This window comes from Macaca fascicularis, chromosome 12 (genome assembly GCF_037993035.2).
Source record: "Macaca fascicularis isolate 582-1 chromosome 12, T2T-MFA8v1.1".
NCBI lineage: Eukaryota > Metazoa > Chordata > Mammalia > Primates > Cercopithecidae > Macaca > Macaca fascicularis.
Genome location: NC_088386.1, coordinates 26,719,099 through 26,737,469, shown reverse-complemented (window position 1 = coordinate 26,737,469; position 18,371 = coordinate 26,719,099).

The following is an 18,371-nucleotide window of genomic DNA, read 5'->3' as shown; positions in this document are numbered from 1 at the left end:
CCCTTTGAAGACTATAGGGCCAAAGGAAATATCCTCAGAAAACAAAGAGAAAAAAGCTTTCTGAGAAACTTCATTGTGTACTGTGAAATCATCTGAAAGAGTAACAGCTTTCTCCTCAAGAAGCCTTTCGCTAAGACAGTTCTTGTGGAATTGGCAAAGTGATATCTGGAAGCACAAAAAGGGCTATGGTGAAAAAGGAAATATCCTCCGATGAAATTTGGAAAGAAGCTTTCTGAGAAACTGCTCTGTGATATTTGACTTCCACTCACAGAGTTACATCTGTATTTCGTGGATCTCATTGCTAGCCTTATTTCTGTGGAATCTGAGAGAAGATATTTAGAATCCCTTTGAAAACTATAGGGCCAAATGTAATATAATCCGATAACAAAGAGAAAGAAGCTTTCTGAGAAACTTCTTTGTGTTCTGTGAAATCATCTCACAGAGTTCCAGCTTTCCCCTAAAGAAGCCTTTCGCTAAGACAGTTCTTGTGGAATTGTCAAAGGGATATTTGGAAGCCCATTGAGGGTTATGGTGAAAAAGGAAATATCCTCCGATGAAATCTGGAAAGAAGCTTTCTGAGAAACTGCTCTGTGATATGTGACTTCCACTCACAGAGTTACATCTGTATTTCGTGGATCTCTTTGCTAGCCTTATTTCTGTGGAATCTGAGAACAGATATTTCGGATCCCTTTGAAGACTATAGGGCCAAAGGAAATATCCTCCGATTACAAAGAGAAAGAAGCTTTCTGAGAAACTTCATTGTGTTCTGTGAAATCATCTCACAGAGTTACAGCTTTCCCCTCAAGAAGCCTTTCGCTAGGACAGTTCTTGTGGAATTGGCAAAGTGATATTTGGAAGCCCATAGAGGGCTATGGTGAAAAAGGAAATATCGTCCGATGAAATCTGGAAAGAAGCTTTCTGAGAAACTGCTCTGTGATATGTGACTTCCAGTCACAGAGTTACACCTGTATTTCGTGGATCTCTTTGCTAGCCTTATTTCTGTGGAATCTGAGAACAGATATTTCGGATCCCTTTGAAGACTATAGGGCCAAAGGAAATATCCTCCGATAACAAGGAGAAAGAAGCTTTCTGTGAAACTTCTTTGTGTTCTGTGAAATCATCTCACAGAGTTACAGCTTTCCCCTCAAGAAGCCTTTCGCTAAGACAGTTCTTGTGGATTTGGCAAAGTGATATTTGGAAGCCCATAGAGGGCTATGGTGAAAAAGTAAATATCCTCTCATGAAATCTGGGAAGAAGCTTTCTGAGAAACTGCTCTGTGATATGTGACTTCCACTCACAGAGTTACATCTGTATTTCGTGAATCTCTTTGCTAGCCTTCTTTCTGTGGAATCTGAGAACAGATATTCCGGATCCCTTTGAAGACTGTAGGGACAAAGGAAATATCCTCCGATAACAAAGAGAAGGAAGCTTTCTGAGAAACTTCTTTGTGTTCTGTGAAATCATCTCACAGAGTTACAGCTTTCCCCTCATGAAGCCTTTCGCTAAGACAGTTCTTGTGGAATTGGCAAAGTGATATTTGGAAGCCCATTGAGGGTTATGGTGAAAAAGGAAATATCCTTCGATGAAATCTGGAAAGAAGCTTTCTGAGAAACTGCTCTGTGATATGTGACTTCCACTCACAGAGTTACATCTGTATTTCGTGGATCTCTTTGCTAGCCTTATTTCTGTGGAATCTGAGAACAGATATTTCGGATCCCTTTGAAGACTGTAGGGACAAAGGAAATATCCTCCCATAACAAAGACAAAGAAGCTTTCTGAGAAAGTTCTTTGTGTTCTGTGAAATCATCTCACAGAGTTCCAGCTTTCCCCTCAAGAAGTCTTTCGCTAAGACAGTTCTTGTGGAATTGGCAAAGGGATATTTGGAAGCCCTTAGAGGGCTATTGTGAAAAAGGAAATATCCTCCGATGAAATCTGGAAAGAAGCTTTCTGAGAAACTGCTCTGTGATATGTGACTTCCACTCACAGAGTTACATCTGTATTTCGTGGATCTCTTTGCTAGCCTTCTTTCTGTGGAATCTGAGAACAGATATTCCGGATCCCTTTGAAGACTGTAGGGACAAAGGAAATATCCTCCGATAACAAAGAGAAGGAAGCTTTCTGAGAAACTTCTTTGTGTTCTGTGAAATCATCTCACAGAGTTACAGCTTTCCCCTCATGAAGCCTTTCGGTAAGACAGTTCTTGTGGAATTGGCAAAGTGATATTTGGAAGCCCATTGAGGGTTATGGTGAAAAAGGAAATATCCTCCGATGAAATCTGGAAAGAAGCTTTCTGAGAAACTGCTCTGTGATATGTGACTTCCACTCACAGAGTTACATCTGTATTTCGTGGATCTCTTTGCTAGCCTTATTTCTGTGGAATCTGAGAACAGATATTTCGGATCCCTTTGAAGACTATAGGGCCAAAGGAAATATCCTCCGATAACAAAGAGAAAGAAGATTTCTGAGAAACTTCTTTGTCTTCTGTGAAATCATCTCACAGAGTTACAGCTTTCCCCTCAAGAAGCCTTTCGCTAAGACAGTTCTTGTGGAATTGGCAAAGTGATATCTGGAAGCCCATAGAGGGCTATAGTGAAAAAGGAAATATCCTCCGATGAAATCTGGAAAGAAGCTTTCTGAGAAACTGCTCTGTGATATGTGACTTCCACTCACAGAGTTACATCTGTATTTCGTGGATCGCTTTGCTAGCCTTATTTCTGTGGAATCTGAGAACAGATATTTCGGATCCCTTTGAAGACTGTAGGGACAAAGGAAATATCCTCCCATAACAAAGAGAAAGAAGCTTTCTGAGAAACTTCTTTGTGTTCTGTGAAATCATCTCACAGAGTTACAGCTTTCCCCTCAAGAAGCCTTTCGCTAAGACAGTTCTTGTGGAATTGGCAAAGTGATATTTGGAAGCACATTGAGGGTTATGGTGAAAAAGGAAATATCCTCCAATGAAATCTGGAAAGAAGCTTTCTGAGAAACTGCTCTGTGATATGTGACTTCCACTCACAGAGTTACATCTGTATTTCCTGGATCCCTTTGCTAGCCTTATATCTGTGGAATCTGAGAACAGATATTTCGGATCCCTTTGAAGACGATAGGGCCAAAGGAAATATCCTCCGATAACAAAGAGAAAGAAGATTTCTGAGAAACTTCTTTGTCTTCTGTGAAATCATCTCACAGAGTTACAGCTTTCCCCTCAAGAAGCCTTTCGCTAAGACAGTTCTTGTGGAATTGGCAAAGTGATATCTGGAAGCCCATAGAGGGCTATAGTGAAAAAGGAAATATCCTCCGATGAAATCTGGAAAGAAGCTTTCTGAGAAACTGCTCTGTGATATGTGACTTCCACTCACAGAGTTACATCTGTATTTCGTGGATCGCTTTGCTAGCCTTATTTCTGTGGAATCTGAGAACAGATATTTCGGATCCCTTTGAAGACTGTAGGGACAAAGGAAATATCCTCCCATAACAAAGAGAAAGAAGCTTTCTGAGAAACTTCTTTGTGTTCTGTGAAATCATCTCACAGAGTTACAGCTTTCCCCTCAAGAAGCCTTTCGCTAAGACAGTTCTTGTGGAATTGGCAAAGTGATATTTGGAAGCACATTGAGGGTTATGGTGAAAAAGGAAATATCCTCCAATGAAATCTGGAAAGAAGCTTTCTGAGAAACTGCTCTGTGATATGTGACTTCCACTCACAGAGTTACATCTGTATTTCCTGGATCCCTTTGCTAGCCTTATATCTGTGGAATCTGAGAACAGATATTTCGGATCCCTTTGAAGACGATAGGGCCAAAGGAAATATCCTCCGATAACAAAGAGAAAAAAGCTTTCTGAGAAACTTCATTGTGTTCTGTGAAATCATCTCAGAGAGTTACAGCTTTCCCCTCAAGAAGCCTTTCGCTAAGACAGTTCTTGTGGAATTGGCAAAGTGATATCTGGAAGCCCATAGAGGGCTATGGTGAAAAAGGAAATATCCTCCGATGAAATCTGGAAAGAAGCTTTCTGAGTAACTGCTCTGTGATATGTGACTTCCACTCACAGAGTTACATCAGTATTTCGTGGATTTCTTTGCTACCCTTATTTCTGTGGAATCTGAGAACAGATATTTCGGATCCCTTTGAAGACTATAGGGCCAAAGGAAATATCCTCCGATAACAAAGAGAAAGAAGCTTTCTGAGAAACTTCATTGTGTTCTGTGAAATCATCTCACAGAGTTACAGCTTTCCCTTCAAGAAGCCTTTCGCTAGGACAGTTCTTGTGGAATTGGCAAAGTGATATTTGGAATCCCATAGAAGGCTATGGTGAAAAAGGAAATATCCTCCAATGAAATCTGGAAAGAAGCTTTCTGAGAAACTGCTCTGTGATATGTGACTTCCACTCACAGAGTTACATCTGTATTTCGTGGGTCTCTTTGCTAGCCGTATTTCTGTGGAATCTGAGAACAGATATTTCGGATCCCTTTGAAGACTATAGGGCCAAAGGAAATATCCTCAGAAAACAAAGAGAAAAAAGCTTTCTGAGAAACTTCATTGTGTTCTGTGAAATCATCTCAAAGAGTTACAGCTTTCTCCTCAAGAAGCCTTTCGCTAAGACAGTTCTTGTGGAATTGGCAAAGTGATATCTGGAAGCACAAAAAGGGCTATGGTGAAAAAGGAAATATCCTCCGATGAAATTTGTAAAGAAGCTTTCTGAGAAACTGCTCTGTGATATTTGACTTCCACTCACAGAGTTACATCTGTATTTCGTGGATCTCTTTGCTAGCCTTATTTTTGTGGAATCTGAGAACAGATATTTAGAATCCCTTTGAAGACTATAGGGCCAAATGTAATATAATCCGATAACAAAGAGAAAGAAGCTTTCTGAGAAACTTCTTTGTGTTCTGTGAAATCATCTCACAGAGTTCCAGCTTTCCCCTAAAGAAGCCTTTCGCTAAGACAGTTCTTGTGGAATTGGTAAAGTGATATTTGGAAGCCCATAGAGGGCTATGGTGAAAAAGGAAATATCGTCCGATGAAATCTGGAAAGAAGCATTCTGAGAAACTGCTCTGTGATATGTGACTTCCACTCACAGAGTTACATCTGTATTTCGTGGATCTCTTTGCTAGCCTTATTTCTGTGGAATCTGAGAACAGATATTTCGGATCCCTTTGAAGACTATAGGGCCAAAGGAAATATCCTCCGATTACAAAGAGAAAGAAGCTTTCAGAGAAACTTCATTGTGTTCTGTGAAATGATCTCACAGAGTTACAGCTTTCCCCTCAAGAAGCCTTTCGCTAAGACAGTTCTTGTGGAATTGGCAAAGTGATATTTGGAAGCCCATAGAGGGCTATGGTGAAAAAGGAAATATCGTCCGATGAAATCTGGAAAGAAGCTTTCTGAGAAACTGCTCTGTGATATGTGACTTCCACTCACAGAGTTACATCTGTATTTCGTGGATCTCTTTGCTAGCCTTACTTCTGTGGAATCTGAGAACAGATATTCCGGATCCCTTTGAAGACTGTAGGGACAAAGGAAATATCCTCCGATAAGAAAGAGAAGGAAGTTTCTGAGAAACTTCTTTGTGTTCTGTGAAATCATCTCAGAGTTACAGCTTTCCCCTCATGAAGCCTTTCGCTAAGACAGTTCTTGTGGAATTGGCAAAGTGATATTTGGAAGCCCATTGAGGGTTATGGTGAAAAAGGAAATATCCTCCGATGAAATCTGGAAAGAAGCTTTCTGAGAAACTGCTCTGTGATATGTGACTTCCACTCACAGAGTTACATCTGTATTTCGTGGATCTCTTTGCTAGCCTTATTTCTGTGGAATCTGAGAACAGATATTTCGGATCCATTTGAAGACTATAGGGCCAAAGGAAATATCCTCTGATTACAAAGAGAAAGAAGCTTTCTGAGAAACTTCATTGTGTTCTGTGAAATCATCTCACAGAGTTACAGCTTTCCCCTCAAGAAGCCATTCGCTAAGACAGTTCTTGTGGAATTGGCAAAGTGATATTTGGAAGCCCATAGAGGGCTATGGTGAAAAAGGAAATATCGTCCGATGAAATCTGGGAAGAAGCTTTCTGAGAAACTGCTCTGTGATATGTGACTTCCACTCACAGAGTTACATGTGTATTTCGTGGATCTCTTTCCTAGCCTTATTTCTGTGGAATCTGAGAACAGATAGTTCAAATCCCTTTGAAGACTATAGGGCCAAAGGAAATATCCTCCGATAACAAAGAGAAAGAAGCTTTCTGAGAAACTTCATTGTGTTCTCTGAAATCATCTCAAAGAGTTACAGCTTTCCCCTCAAGAAGCCTTTCGCTAACACAGTTCTTGTGGAATTGGCAAAGTGATATCTGGAAGCCCATAGAGGGCTATGGTGAAAAAGGAAATATCCTCCGATGAAATCTGGAAAGAAGCTTTCTGAGAAACTGCTCTGTGATATGTGACTTCCACTCACAGAGTTACATCTGTATTTCGTGGATCTCTTTGCTAGCCTTATTTCTGTGGAATCTGAGAACAGATATTTCGGATCCCTTTGAAGACTGTAGGGACAAAGGAAATATCCTCCCATAACAAAGAGAAAGAAGCTTTCTGAGAAACTTCTTTGTGTTCTGTGAAATCATCTCACAGAGTTACAGCTTTCCCCTCAAGAATCCTTTCGCTAAGACACTTCTTGTGGAATTGGCAAAGTGATATTTGGAAGCCCATTGAGGGTTATGGTGAAAAAGGAAATATCCTCCAATGAAATCTGGAAAGAAGCTTTCTGAGAAACTGCTCTGGATATGTGACTTCCACTCACAGAGTTACATCTGTATTTCCTGGATCCCTTTGCTAGCCTTATATCTGTGGAATCTGAGAACAGATATTTCGGATCCCTTTGAAGACAATAGGACCAAAGGAAATATCCTCCGATAACAAAGAGAAAAAAGCTTTCTGAGAAACTTCATTGTGTTCTGTGAAATCATCTCAGAGAGTTACAGCTTTCCCCTCAAGAAGCCTTTCGCTAAGACAGTTCTTGTGGAATTGGCAAAGTGATATCTGGAAGCCCATAGAGGGCTATGGTGAAAAAGGAAATATCCTCCGATGAAATCTGGAAAGAAGCTTTCTGAGTAACTGCTCTGTGATATGTGACTTCCACTCACAGAGTTACATCTGTATTTCGTGGATTTCTTTGCTAGCCTTATTTCTGTGGAATCTGAGAACAGATATTTCGGATCCCTTTGAAGACTATAGGGCCAAAGGAAATATCCTCCGATAACAAAGAGAAAGAAGCTTTCTGAGAAACTTCATTGTGTTCTGTGAAATCATCTCACTGAGTTACAGCTTTCCCCTCAAGAAGCCTTTCACTAGGACAGTTCTTGTGGAATTGGCAAAGTGATATTTGGAATCCCATAGAGGGCTATGGTGAAAAAGGAAATATCCTCCAATGAAATCTGGAAAGAAGCTTTCTGAGAAACTGCTCTGTGATATGTGACTTCCACTCACAGAGTTACATCTGTATTTCGTGGGTCTCTTTGCTAGCCTTATTTCTGTGGAATCTGAGAACAGATATTTCGGATCCCTTTGAAGACTATAGGGCCAAAGGAAATATCCTCCGAAAACAAAGAGAAAAAAGCTTTCTGAGAAACTTCATTGTGTACTGTGAAATCATCTGAAAGAGTAACAGCTTTCTCCTCAAGAAGCCTTTCGCTAAGACAGTTCTTGTGGAATTGGCAAAGTGATATCTGGAAGCACAAAAAGGGCTATGGTGAAAAAGGAAATATCCTCCGATGAAATTTGGAAAGAAGCTTTCTGAGAAACTGCTCTGTGATATTTGACTTCCACTCACAGAGTTACATCTGTATTTCGTGGATCTCATTGCTAGCCTTATTTCTGTGGAATCTGAGAGCAGATATTTAGAATCCCTTTGAAGACTATAGGGCCAAATGTAATATAATCCGATAACAAAGAGAAAGAAGCTTTCTGAGAAAGTTCTTTGTGTTCTGTGAAATCATCTCACAGAGTTCCAGCTTTCCCCTAAAGAAGCCTTTCGCTAAGACAGTTCTTGTGGAATTGTCAAAGGGATATTTGGAAGCCCATTGAGGGTTATGGTGAAAAAGGGTATATCCTCCGATGAAATCTGGAAAGAAGCTTTCTGAGAAACTGCTCTGTGATATGTGACTTCCACTCACAGAGTTACATCTGTATTTCGTGGATCTCTTTGCTAGCCTTATTTCTGTGGAATCTGAGAACAGATATTTCGGATCCCTTTGAAGACTATAGGGCCAAAGGAAATATCCTCCGATTACAAAGAGAAAGAAGCTTTCTGAGAAACTTCATTGTGTTCTGTGAAATCATCTCACAGAGTTACAGCTTTCCCCTCAAGAAGCCTTTCGCTAAGACAGTTCTTGTGGAATTGGCAAAGTGATATTTGGAAGCCCATAGAGGGCTATGGTGAAAAAGGAAATATCGTCCGATGAAATCTGGAAAGAAGCTTTCTGAGAAACTGCTCTGTGATATGTGACTTCCAGTCACAGAGTTACACCTGTATTTCGTGGATCTCTTTGCTAGCCTTATTTCTGTGGAATCTGAGAACAGATATTTCGGATCCCTTTGAAGACTATAGGGCCAAAGGAAATATCCTCCGATAATAAGAGAAAGAAGCTTTCTGTGAAACTTCTTTGTGTTCTGTGAAATCATCTCACAGAGTTACAGCTTTCCCCTCAAGAAGCCTTTCGCTAAGACAGTTCTTGTGGATTTGGCAAAGTGATATTTGGAAGCCCATAGAGGGCTATGGTGAAAAAGTAAATATCCTCTGATGAAATCTGGGAAGAAGCTTTCTGAGAAACTGCTCTGTGATATGTGACTTCCACTCACAGAGTTACATCTGTATTTCGTGGATCTCTTTGCTAGCCTTCTTTCTGTGGAATCTGAGAACAGATATTCCGGATCCCTTTGAAGACTGTAGGGACAAAGGAAATATCCTCCGATAACAAAGAGAAGGAAGCTTTCTGAGAAACTTCTTTGTGTTCTGTGAAATCATCTCACAGAGTTACAGCTTTCCCCTCATGAAGCCTTTCGCTAAGACAGTTCTTGTGGAATTGGCAAAGTGATATTTGGAAGCCCATTGAGGGTTATGGTGAAAAAGGAAATATCCTTCGATGAAATCTGGAAAGAAGCTTTCTGAGAAACTGCTCTGTGATATGTGACTTCCACTCACAGAGTTACATCTGTATTTCGTGGATCTCTTTGCTAGCCTTATTTCTGTGGAATCTGAGAACAGATATTTCGGATCCCTTTGAAGACTGTAGGGACAAAGGAAATATCCTCCCATAACAAAGACAAAGAAGCTTTCTGAGAAAGTTCTTTGTGTTCTGTGAAATCATCTCACAGAGTTCCAGCTTTCCCCTCAAGAAGTCTTTCGCTAAGACAGTTCTTGTGGAATTGGCAAAGGGATATTTGGAAGCCCTTAGAGGGCTATTGTGAAAAAGGAAATATCCTCCGATGAAATCTGGAAAGAAGCTTTCTGAGAAACTGCTCTGTGATATGTGACTTCCACTCACAGAGTTACATCTGTATTTCGTGGATCTCTTTGCTAGCCTTCTTTCTGTGGAATCTGAGAACAGATATTCCGGATCCCTTTGAAGACTGTAGGGACAAAGGAAATATCCTCCGATAACAAAGAGAAGGAAGCTTTCTGAGAAACTTCTTTGTGTTCTGTGAAATCATCTCACAGAGTTACAGCTTTCCCCTCATGAAGCCTTTCGCTAAGACAGTTCTTGTGGAATTGGCAAAGTGATATTTGGAAGCCCATTGAGGGCTAAGGTGAAAAAGGAAATATCCTCCGATGAAATCTGGAAAGAAGCTTTCTGAGAAACTGCTCTGTGATATGTGACTTCCACTCACAGAGTTACATCTGTATTTCGTGGATCTCTTTGCTAGCCTTATTTCTGTGGAATCTGAGAACAGATATTTCGGATCCCTTTGAAGACTATAGGGCCAAAGGAAATATCCTCCGATAACAAAGAGAAAGAAGATTTCTGAGAAACTTCTTTGTCTTCTGTGAAATCATCTCACAGAGTTACAGCTTTCCCCTCAAGAAGCCTTTCGCTAAGACAGTTCTTGTGGAATTGGCAAAGTGATATCTGGAAGCCCATAGAGGGCTATAGTGAAAAAGGAAATATCCTCCGATGAAATCTGGAAAGAAGCTTTCTGAGAAACTGCTCTGTGATATGTGACTTCCACTCACAGAGTTACATCTGTATTTCGTGGATCTCTTTGCTAGCCTTATTTCTGTGGAATCTGAGAACAGATATTTCGGATCCCTTTGAAGACTGTAGGGACAAAGGAAATATCCTCCCATAACAAAGAGAAAGAAGCTTTCTGAGAAACTTCTTTGTGTTCTGTGAAATCATCTCACAGAGTTACAGCTTTCCCCTCAAGAATCCTTTCGCTAAGACACTTCTTGTGGAATTGGCAAAGTGATATTTGGAAGCCCATTGAGGGTTATGGTGAAAAAGGAAATATCCTCCAATGAAATCTGGAAAGAAGCTTTCTGAGAAACTGCTCTGGATATGTGACTTCCACTCACAGAGTTACATCTGTATTTCCTGGATCCCTTTGCTAGCCTTATATCTGTGGAATCTGAGAACAGATATTTCGGATCCCTTTGAAGACAATAGGACGAAAGGAAATATCCTCCGATAACAAAGAGAAAAAAGCTTTCTGAGAAACTTCATTGTGTTCTGTGAAATCATCTCAGAGAGTTACAGCTTTCCCCTCAAGAAGCCTTTCGCTAAGACAGTTCTTGTGGAATTGGCAAAGTGATATCTGGAAGCCCATAGAGGGCTATGGTGAAAAAGGAAATATCCTCCGATGAAATCTGGAAAGAAGCTTTCTGAGTAACTGCTCTGTGATATGTGACTTCCACTCACAGAGTTACATCTGTATTTCGTGGATTTCTTTGCTAGCCTTATTTCTGTGGAATCTGAGAACAGATATTTCGGATCCCTTTGAAGACTATAGGGCCAAAGGAAATATCATCCGATAACAAAGAGAAAGAAGCTTTCTGAGAAACTTCATTGTGTTCTGTGAAATCATCTCACTGAGTTACAGCTTTCCCCTCAAGAAGCCTTTCGCTAGGACAGTTCTTGTGGAATTGTCAAAGTGATATTTGGAATCCCATAGAGGGCTATGGTGAAAAAGGAAATATCCTCCAATGAAATCTGGAAAGAAGCTTTCTGAGAAACTGCTCTGTGATATGTGACTTCCACTCACAGAGTTACATCTGTATTTCGTGGGTCTCTTTGCTAGCCTTATTTCTGTGGAATCTGAGAACAGATATTTCGGATCCCTTTGAAGACTATAGGGCCAAAGGAAATATCCTCCGAAAACAAAGAGAAAAAAGCTTTCTGAGAAACTTCATTGTGTACTGTGAAATCATCTGAAAGAGTAACAGCTTTCTCCTCAAGAAGCCTTTCGCTAAGACAGTTCTTGTGGAATTGGCAAAGTGATATCTGGAAGCACAAAAAGGGCTATGGTGAAAAAGGAAATATCCTCCGATGAAATTTGGAAAGAAGCTTTCTGAGAAACTGCTCTGTGATATTTGACTTCCACTCACAGAGTTACATCTGTATTTCGTGGATCTCATTGCTAGCCTTATTTCTGTGGAATCTGAGAGCAGATATTTAGAATCCCTTTGAAAACTATAGGGCCAAATGTAATATAATCCGATAACAAAGAGAAAGAAGCTTTCTGAGAAACTTCTTTGTGTTCTGTGAAATCATCTCACAGAGTTCCAGCTTTCCCCTAAAGAAGCCTTTCGCTAAGACAGTTCTTGTGGAATTGTCAAAGGGATATTTGGAAGCCCATTGAGGGTTATGGTGAAAAAGGAAATATCCTCCGATGAAATCTGGAAAGAAGCTTTCTGAGAAACTGCTCTGTGATATGTGACTTCCACTCACAGAGTTACATCTGTATTTCGTGGATCTCTTTGCTAGCCTTATTTCTGTGGAATCTGAGAACAGATATTTCGGATCCCTTTGAAGACTATAGGGCCAAAGGAAATATCCTCCGATTACAAAGAGAAAGAAGCTTTCTGAGAAACTTCATTGTGTTCTGTGAAATCATCTCACAGAGTTACAGCTTTCCCCTCAAGAAGCCTTTCGCTAAGACAGTTCTTGTGGAATTGGCAAAGTGATATTTGGAAGCCCATAGAGGGTATGGTGAAAAAGGAAATATCGTCCGATGAAATCTGGAAAGAAGTTTCTGAGAAACTGCTCTGTGATATGTGACTTCCAGTCACAGAGTTACACCTGTATTTCGTGGATCTCTTTGCTAGCCTTATTTCTGTGGAATCTGAGAACAGATATTTCGGATCCCTTTGAAGACTATAGGGCCAAAGGAAATATCCTCCGATAACAAAGAGAAAGAAGCTTTCTGTGAAACTTCTTTGTGTTCTGTGAAATCATCTCACAGAGTTACAGCTTTCCCCTCAAGAAGCCTTTCGCTAAGACAGTTCTTGTGGATTTGGCAAAGTGATATTTGGAAGCCCATAGAGGGCTATGGTGAAAAAGTAAATATCCTCTGATGAAATCTGGGAAGAAGCTTTCTGAGAAACTGCTCTGTGATATGTGACTTCCACTCACAGAGTTACATCTGTATTTCGTGAATCTCTTTGCTAGCCTTCTTTCTGTGGAATCTGAGAACAGATATTCCGGATCCCTTTGAAGACTGTAGGGACAAAGGAAATATCCTCCGATAACAAAGAGAAGGAAGCTTTCTGAGAAACTTCTTTGTGTTCTGTGAAATCATCTCACAGAGTTACAGCTTTACCCTCATGAAGCCTTTCGCTAAGACAGTTCTTGTGGAATTGGCAAAGTGATATTTGGAAGCCCATTGAGGGCTAAGGTGAAAAAGGAAATATCCTCCGATGAAATCTGGAAAGAAGCTTTCTGAGAAACTGCTCTGTGATATGTGACTTCCACTCACAGAGTTACATCTGTATTTCGTGGATCTCTTTGCTAGCCTTATTTCTGTGGAATCTGAGAACAGATATTTCGGATCCCTTTGAAGACTGTAGGGACAAAGGAAATATCCTCCCATAACAAAGACAAAGAAGCTTTCTGAGAAAGTTCTTTGTGTTCTGTGAAATCATCTCACAGAGTTCCAGCTTTCCCCTCAAGAAGTCTTTCGCTAAGACAGTTCTTGTGGAATTGGCAAAGGGATATTTGGAAGCCCTTAGAGGGCTATTGTGAAAAAGGAAATATCCTCCGATGAAATCTGGAAAGAAGCTTTCTGAGAAACTGCTCTGTGATATGTGACTTCCACTCACAGAGTTACATCTGTATTTCGTGGATCTCTTTGCTAGCCTTCTTTCTGTGGAATCTGAGAACAGATATTCCGGATCCCTTTGAAGACTGTAGGGACAAAGGAAATATCCTCCGATAACAAAGAGAAGGAAGCTTTCTGAGAAACTTCTTTGTGTTCTGTGAAATCATCTCACAGAGTTACAGCTTTCCCCTCATGAAGCGTTTCGGTAAGACAGTTCTTGTGGAATTGGCAAAGTGATATTTGGAAGCCCATTGAGGGTTTTGGTGAAAAAGGAAATATCCTCCGATGAAATCTGGAAAGAAGCTTTCTGAGAAACTGCTCTGTGATATGTGACTTCCACTCACAGAGTTACATCTGTATTTCGTGGATCTCTTTGCTAGCCTTATTTCTGTGGAATCTGAGAACAGATATTTCGGATCCCTTTGAAGACTATAGGGCCAAAGGAAATATCCTCGGATAACAAAGAGAAAGAAGATTTCTGAGAAACTTCTTTGTCTTCTGTGAAATCATCTCACAGAGTTACAGCTTTTCCCTCAAGAAGCCTTTCGCTAAGACAGTTCTTGTGGAATTGGCAAAGTGATATCTGGAAGCCCATAGAGGGCTATAGTGAAAAAGGAAATATCCTCCGATGAAATCTGGAAAGAAGCTTTCTGAGAAACTGCTCTGTGATATGTGACTTCCACTCACAGAGTTACATCTGTATTTCGTGGATCGCTTTGCTAGCCTTATTTCTGTGGAATCTGAGAACAGATATTTCGGATCCCTTTGAAGACTGTAGGGACAAAGGAAATATCCTCCCATAACAAAGAGAAAGAAGCTTTCTGAGAAACTTCTTTGTATTCTGTGAAATCATCTCACAGAGTTACAGCTTTCCCCTCAAGAAGCCTTTCGCTAAGACAGTTCTTGTGGAATTGGCAAAGTGATATTTGGAAGCCCATTGAGGGTTATGGTGAAAAAGGAAATATCCTCCAATGAAATCTGGAAAGAAGCTTTCTGAGAAACTGCTCTGTGATATGTGACTTCCACTCACAGAGTTACATCTGTATTTCCTGGATCCCTTTGCTAGCCTTATATCTGTGGAATCTGAGAACAGATATTTCGGATCCCTTTGAAGACGATAGGGCCAAAGGAAATATCCTCCGATAACAAAGAGAAAAAAGCTTTCTGAGAAACTTCATTGTGTTCTGTGAAATCATCTCAGAGAGTTACAGCTTTCCCCTCAAGAAGCCTTTCGCTAAGACAGTTCTTGTGGAATTGGCAAAGTGATATCTGGAAGCCCATAGAGGGCTATGGTGAAAAAGGAAATATCCTCCGATGAAATCTGGAAAGAAGCTTTCTGAGTAACTGCTCTGTGATATGTGACTTCCACTCACAGAGTTACATCTGTATTTCGTGGATTTCTTTGCTACCCTTATTTCTGTGGAATCTGAGAACAGATATTTCGGATCCGTTTGAAGACTATAGGGCCAAAGGAAATATCCTCCGATAACAAAGAGAAAGAAGCTTTCTGAGAAACTTCATTGTGTTCTGTGAAATCATCTCACAGAGTTACAGCTTTCCCTTCAAGAAGCCTTTCGCTAGGACAGTTCTTGTGGAATTGGCAAAGTGATATTTGGAATCCCATAGAAGGCTATGGTGAAAAAGGAAATATCCTCCAATGAAATCTGGAAAGAAGCTTTCTGAGAAACTGCTCTGTGATATGTGACTTCCACTCACAGAGTTACATCTGTATTTCGTGGGTCTCTTTGCTAGCCTTATTTCTGTGGAATCTGAGAACAGATATTTCGGATCCCTTTGAAGACTATAGGGCCAAAGGAAATATCCTCCGAAAACAAAGAGAAAAAAGCTTTCTGAGAAACTTCATTGTGTTCTGTGAAATCATCTCAAAGAGTTACAACTTTCTCCTCAAGAAGCCTTTCGCTAAGACAGTTCTTGTGGAATTGGCAAAGTGATATCTGGAAGCACAAAAAGGGCTATGGTGAAAAAGGAAATATCCTCCGATGAAATTTGGAAAGAAGTTTCTGAGAAACTGCTCTGTGATATTTGACTTCCACTCACAGAGTTACATCTGTATTTCGTGGATCTCTTTGCTAGCCTTATTTTTGTGGAATCTGAGAACAGATATTTAGAATCCCTTTGAAGACTATAGGGCCAAATGTAATATAATCCGATAACAAAGAGAAAGAAGCTTTCTGAGAAACTTCTTTGTGTTCTGTGAAATCATCTCACAGAGTTCCAGCTTTCCCCTAAAGAAGCCTTTCGCTAAGACAGTTCTTGTGGAATTGGTAAAGTGATATTTGGAAGCCCATAGAGGGCTATGGTGAAAAAGGAAATATCGTCCGATGAAATCTGGAAAGAAGCATTCTGAGAAACTGCTCTGTGATATGTGACTTCCACTCACAGAGTTACATCTGTATTTCGTGGATCTCTTTGCTAGCCTTATTTCTGTGGAATCTGAGAACAGATATTTCGGATCCCTTTGAAGACTATAGGGCCAAAGGAAATATCCTCCGATTACAAAGAGAAAGAAGCTTTCTGAGAAACTTCATTGTGTTCTGTGAAATCATCTCACAGAGTTACAGCTCTCCCCTCAAGAAGCCTTTCGCTCAGACAGTTCTTGTGGAATTGGCAAAGTGATATTTGGAAGCCCATAGAGGGCTATGGTGAAAAAGGAAATATCCTCCGATGAAATCTGGAAAGAAGCTTTCTGAGAAACTGCTCTGTGATATGTGACTTTCTCTCACAGAGTTACGTCTGTATTTCGTGGATCTCTTTGCTAGCCTTATTTCTGTGGAATCTGAGAACAGATATTTCGGATCTCTTTGAAGACTGTAGGGACAAAGGAAATATCCTCCGATAACAAAGAGAAAGAAACTTTCTGAGAAAGTTCTTTGTGTTCTGTGAAATCATCTCACAGAGTTCCAGCTTTCCCCTCAAGAAGTCTTTCGCTAAGACAGTTCTTGTGGAATTGGCAAAGGGATATTTGGAAGCCCTTAGAGGTCTATTGTGAAAAAGGAAATATCCTCCGATGAAATCTGGAAAGAAGATTTCTGAGAAACTGCTCTGTGATATGTGACTTCCACTCACAGAGTTACATCTGTATTTCGTGGATCTCTTTGCTAGCCTAATTTCTGTGGAATCTGAGAACAGATATTTCGGATCCCTTTGAAGACTATAGGGCCAAAGGAAATATCCTCCGATAACAAAGAGAAAGAAGATTTCTGAGAAACTTCTTTGTCTTCTGTGAAATCATCTCACAGAGTTACAGCTTTCCCCTCAAGAAGCCTTTCGCTAAGACAGTTCTTGTGGAATTGGCAAAGTGATATCTGGAAGCCCATAGAGGGCTATAGTGAAAAAGGAAATATCCTCCGATGAAATCTGGAAAGAAGCTTTCTGAGAAACTGCTCTGTGATATGTGACTTTCTCTCACAGAGTTACATCTGTATTTCGTGGATCTCTTTGCTAGCCTTATTTCTGTGGAATCTGAGAACAGATATTTCGGATCTCTTTGAAGACTGTAGGGACAAAGGAAATATCCTCCGATAACAAAGAGAAAGAAGCTTTCTGAGAAAGTTCTTTGTGTTCTGTGAAATCATCTCACAGAGTTCCAGCTTTCCCCTCAAGAAGTCTTTCGCTAAGACAGTTCTTGTGGAATTGGCAAAGGGATATTTGGAAGCCCTTAGAGGTCTATTGTGAAAAAGGAAATATCCTCCGATGAAATCTGGAAAGAAGATTTCTGAGAAACTGCTCTGTGATATGTGACTTCCACTCACAGAGTTACATCTGTATTTCGTGGATCTCTTTGCTAGCCTTATTTCTGTGGAATCTGAGAACAGATATTTCGGATCCCTTTGAAGACTATAGGGCCAAAGGAAATATCCTCCGATTACAAAGAGAAAGAAGCTTTCTGAGAAACTTCATTGTGTTCTGTGAAATCATCTCACAGAGTTACAGATTTCCCCTCAAGAAGCCTTTCGCTAAGACAGTTCTTGTGGAATTGGCAAAGTGATATTTGGAAGCCCATAGAGGGCTATGGTGAAAAAGGAAATATCGTCCGATGAAATCTGGAAAGAAGCTTTCTGAGAAACTGCTCTGTGATATGTGACTTCCAGTCACAGAGTTACATCTGTATTTCGTGGATCTCTTTGCTAGCCTTATTTCTGTGGAATCTGAGAACAGATATTTCGGATCCCTTTGAAGACTATAGGGCCAAAGGAAATATCCTCCGATAACAAAGAGAAAGAAGCTTTCTGAGAAACTTCTTTGTGTTCTGTGAAATCATCTCACAGAGTTACAGCTTTCCCCTCAAGAAGCCTTTCGCTAAGACAGTTCTTGTGGAATTGGCAAAGTGATATTTGGAAGCCCATAGACGGCTATGGTGAAAAAGGAAATATCCTCCGATGAAATCTGGAAAGAAGCTTTCTGAGAAACTGCTCTGTGATATGTGACTTCCACTCACAGAGCTACATCTGTATTTCGTGGATCTCTTTGCTAGCCTTCTTTCTGTGGAATCTGAGAACAGATATTCCGGATCCCTTTGAAGACTGTAGGGACAAAGGAAATATCCTCCGATAACAAAGAGAAAGAAGCTTTCTGAGAAACTTCTTTGTGTTCTGTGAAATCATCTCACAGAGTTACAGCTTTCCCCTCAAGAAGCCTTTCGCTAAGACAGTTCTTGTGGAATTGGCAAAGTGATATTTGGAAGCCCATAGAGGGCTATGGTGAAAAAGGAAATATCCTCCGATGAAATCTGGAAAGAAGCTTTCTGAGAAACTGCTCTGTGATATGTGACTTTCTCTCACAGAGTTACATCTGTATTTCGTGGATCTCTTTGCTAGCCTTATTTCTGTGGAATCTGAGAACAGATATTTCGGATCTCTTTGAAGACTGTAGGGACAAAGGAAATATCCTCCGATAACAAAGAGAAAGAAGCTTTCTGAGAAACTTCTTTGTGTTCTGTGAAATCATCTCACAGAGTTCCAGCTTTCCCCTCAAGAAGTCTTTCGCTAAGACAGTTCTTGTGGAATTGGCAAAGGGATATTTGGAAGCCCTTAGAGGTCTATTGTGAAAAAGGAAA